Source organism: Cordyceps militaris, assembly GCF_000225605.1.
Source record: "Cordyceps militaris CM01 unplaced genomic scaffold CCM_S00010, whole genome shotgun sequence".
NCBI classification, from domain to species: domain Eukaryota; kingdom Fungi; phylum Ascomycota; class Sordariomycetes; order Hypocreales; family Cordycipitaceae; genus Cordyceps; species Cordyceps militaris.
In genome coordinates, this window is record NW_006271978.1 from 248,387 (window position 1) to 252,843 (window position 4,457).

The window sequence follows — 4,457 nt, forward strand, 5'->3', positions numbered from 1 at the left end:
TCTTCTTCTTCTTCTTTATTCATAGACTGTCCCAGCCGCTATCGAAGCAGCTATGCAGCGTTCTATATACCTACAGATGTTGTCGTTCTTGCCCCGAAAGCGAAGCTCTATCCTATTCAGATGTCGGTTTTGCTTTCGGTTCAGATAACTCTATCATACAGGTGGCCATATATAGCAGTTCTATATCTCTAACTTATCAGACCTTTCCTAGCCCTCCTCTACTTCTATCTACACAATATCACTTATCTACGCTAAGTGTATTAGAGTACTATAGATAGGACCGCCTAGAACTAGCCTAGGAGTCCTATCTATATTATTATCTTAGCTATTTATATGGCTATAGATAAGCTATAGAGTATACATTTAAGGTTATCCTATAGCTGCTTACTTGCCTATATTCTATCTCTTTTATCCGCCTAGTCTCTACACTAAAGTAGGATATAGTATATAGTTTAGGGGCTATAACTATAGGGGTATTAGTTAAAGTCAGCCTTATTAATAGAGTGTAAATATACTCTAAGGCTGATCTTTCTAGTATGTATTTACGTGATAACTAAGCTAATAGCTCTATATGTTCTATTATGTATAGAGAGTGTTGCCTTACTTAGCTAGACGCTAAGGTTGAAGAGGTCGCGTCCGTGCTTATCGGTTGCCTAGGCTTAGGCCCATTCGGCTTTCATCGCTTGTCGAATATTGGTCCTTATCGTGGCGATGAGTATCCAAGGTTCCCTGGTGTCGGATTGGGCCAGGTTTGGATCCGTAGCTTCTTTCGCTGCTTGGTCGGCAGCTTCATTTCCAGGAGCTTTTTCTTATTCTTCCCGTCTGAACATCATTCCGTCACGATGGTGTTGCGCAAAGCAGAGGCGAAGATTCGCCACCGAAATCGTCGTAGCAAAGCCGGTGAACTGGCGATTCGGGAGCTTCGGTGCTTATTACTGCCCTATAAGGACGACGATACAGTGGATGTGGTCTTCAGACAATTCGAATTGCCAACCTCTTCAAAGAAAGGACCAACTCGCTGACGCAGTGAAGTTTGTCAACGAGCACATCAAGGAATAAATATGTCCTCGGCATGCATGGGCTCGTTCTTGCTCTTTCAGGAATCGAGAACTCTTGAGGATAGCACCCTGTTTTCGTGTGCTACAGCCTGTTCAAGGGCGATCATGTTTGGAGTGTCAAAATGTGAGGTTACAAGGAGTCTATTAGCCTTAATCACTACTCAAGTCAAGAGGACGAAGGTCCCAGTTATATACACAACAGTGGTGTCCAAGTGGATCGGGACGCTTCCCGGCTGGGGCGGAATATCGTTTGACAATATGCATTCTTGACTTCCGCCTTTTGTGCCTCAGCATCTGACGATGCAGGTCTGGTTTGCTTAGTGACGTGAAACCAAAATGCGATAGAATGAGACTGACATAGCGGACATTTTCACGATTCGTCAATATTCGTTTTCATAACCGCAGCACTCAGACAGTCGTCGCGGTTTGGACGTTGAAGGTCAGCAACGCTAAGATCAAGCTGTGAGACAGTCGATATAAGAGGCAGGAGAGGTGTGGGAACAGAGTCGACTTATCCAGCAGTTGAATTTTCAAACCACAACAGGGCAGACTACTGGGGTAGAGATAATATGCCGAGTCAAACTGGTTGTAGGGCAGTACTCAGAGCCGAGGTCAGACCCGCTGCTGCACGTACCTTTGCACGGGAAGAGAAGATACAACGCCAGCGACTCAGGCCGTCATCACCGTCCAGCTAGTAGACCGCCACGCTCGTTGAGGCGGATGGTACCAGGTACCCGTGCGTGGTTCATCTGTGCAGCTCCTTCTCGAGCTGGCTCATTTGAGTGACTTTCACTCACTTGCGACGAGGCCCTGCTCTGCATAACCCCCTGCCACATGGCAACTTCGGGGTGCACTGTATTGGCATGGCTTGGCATAGCTTGCAGGGCTTCTCCTCTGACAGAACTCGCAATCATAACAGCAGCCCAAGTGGCTTAGCCAGCCCCTTACTACAGGTAGGTACCACGCCTAGCGTGATGGGTTTGCCGGTAGCGCTATAGCAAGATGGACGCACCCAGGGTCTTAATCCGTATTTAGGTTGGGGAGGGTTTTCTACTGTCTGGATAGCACACGATGTCAAAAGCCAAAAGCTGGTTGCGCTGAAAATCGGCGTCCCTGGCGATATGGGGGACCGGAAGCTCAAAGAGCACCAGGAAATCCTCCCTGCAGTCAAGGATGCATCCCGCCCCCTCACTTTGCTAAGCACATTCCCTCTCACCGGTGTGAATGTTACACACTATTTTTCCGGCTTGTATAGACGTTCCAGAAGTTATTCAGCTCTGAATTTTTCCCATAATATGCTGCAAGTCCTATTATGCAGAGCATACTATTGATGTAAAACTAGTTTAGGAAAACCTTTACTTTCTTATCCATACTCCCTGTGGCAATAACACAGCGGAAGTGCGCGTTGGTGTTATTACTCTTCAAAGCTACTGCGGAGCGCGCGCCATCTCTATTCTGGCCATGGACGGTCTTGATGGCTGGGATCCATCGTAGACATGTGATAAAGCCCTCATGCACACCACGAATGACGCTCATGCACTGTCCTTTCTGATTCAGATCCCAAAAACGCAACGTTTTGTCGTCCGCAGCGGAGAAAATGTACTTGCCGCCCGGGTGAAACACCAAGGCGCTCACCCAACTGTCATGGCCAAGTAAGGTTGCAAGGCATTTTCCATTCGCATTCCACAGCTTGATGCTTTTGTCTCGTGAGCCCGTAGCGAAAAACTCCGCAGCATTTGACGAAGGCACAACCATACTCAATCCAGCCAGAGACGATAGGTACTGATAAGAACTTGGAGGAGCAAAAGCGCAACAGTTAATCGCCTTGTTGTGGCCAATCAATGTCAGGGTCGCTCCTGGACTGCATGAATGAATATCCCATAAACAGGCTGTGTTGTCTGAGCTTGAGGATAATATGAATTGGCCATCGTCAGAGGGGCATACAGATCGCACCCAGTCGTTGTGTCCCTGCAAAACTTTGACACAAAATCCTGTGGTAGTGTCCCATAGCCGTATCGTTTGATCTGCACTAGCGCTTACCAACAAGTTCTTGCCGGATCCACTGCAAGGCAGAAATCTAACGGATGTTATAGCATGCTCGTGGCCATTCAGCGTCCTGATGTTGTTGTAGTTATCGGACGGATCCCAAATCTTGATGACCAGGTCAGAGCTGCAAGAGGCAAGAAACACGGCACCCTTGGGGCCGCCAAAGTCCAAGTCACGCACAGCCTGCGTATGGGCCTTGATTGTTCTTTCCAGCTCACCCAATTCCCAGTCCTAAATCTTGATAGTGCAATCGTCTGAGCCGGAGGCAAGAGAGGAAAACACAGGGTGAAACGCAACACAGTTTACGCTGTCAGTGTGTGACTCCAAGTGAAATCTGGGCTGCGATGAAGGAATCCAAGAGGCTGGATCTTGACGTTTCGAGGCGGGTACTGCGCAGTTGAGCTGTGATTCCAGCTCTGCCATCCTGGCCTCCAGTTCTGCGACCTACAAGCGAGCAGACTATTAGCAAATCGCAGTATAGTAAGGAGTTATCGCATTGTACTTGCCTTCGCCTCCAATCTTGAAACCGTGGTCCATTTCTTTTCTAGCAGCTGCCCGTATTGGTGAGCCTTGGCTGCGCTAAACACGTCAACCCCTAAATTAAGCTCCGCCCGGAGTGTCGAGGCAGTTGTCGTGTTGCCTTGCGCTTCCGCATAGCCAAGTATGGATTTGTGTCTGCCACGAATATCTTAAAAAAAAATGGTTCAAAGGCGATATAAATAAAACATACAGTTCTTCTGCCTGTACAGCACTTAGCGACCCGCTCATGATAGAACCTCGAGGCCAGCCCAATTTGGCCCTCAGTAGTGGCAGATGTTTCAATGGCAGAAAAATGGAGGAGACTCCGATTGAGCAGAGGTAGACAGAAGTAGTTTTTTGTCCCGCTGCGCGCCCAGACTTTCCTGCGACGCTCTATAAGCCTTTGTGATGTTCTTGAATAGTTGTAGCCGGCAAAAGGAAGCGAGCAGCCGCCCAGATTAAGCTCTGTTGTGATTTAAGTGGAGATCACAGTATATATAATTAGCTAAAGACCTACTTATAGTAAAAAGCTAGAAAGGGATAGTAGTATATAAATAAAGGAGTTAAGTTTAAAGAAACTAATCCTAATTACTAATAGAATTAAATAATAAAAAGATATACTAAAGAAGTATAATTAAACTAATTAACTAAGCTAAAAAATAAATATAAAAAAGAAGGAATTTCTTTTTTTAATTAAAAAAGAATAAAATAAAAATAGTTATAAGTTTTAATATATATTATTTTTTAACTTTATTATATAAAATTACTTTTAATTATAATTAATTATTTAATATTTATATTAGTCTATTTATATAATTTATAAAAATTATAAGC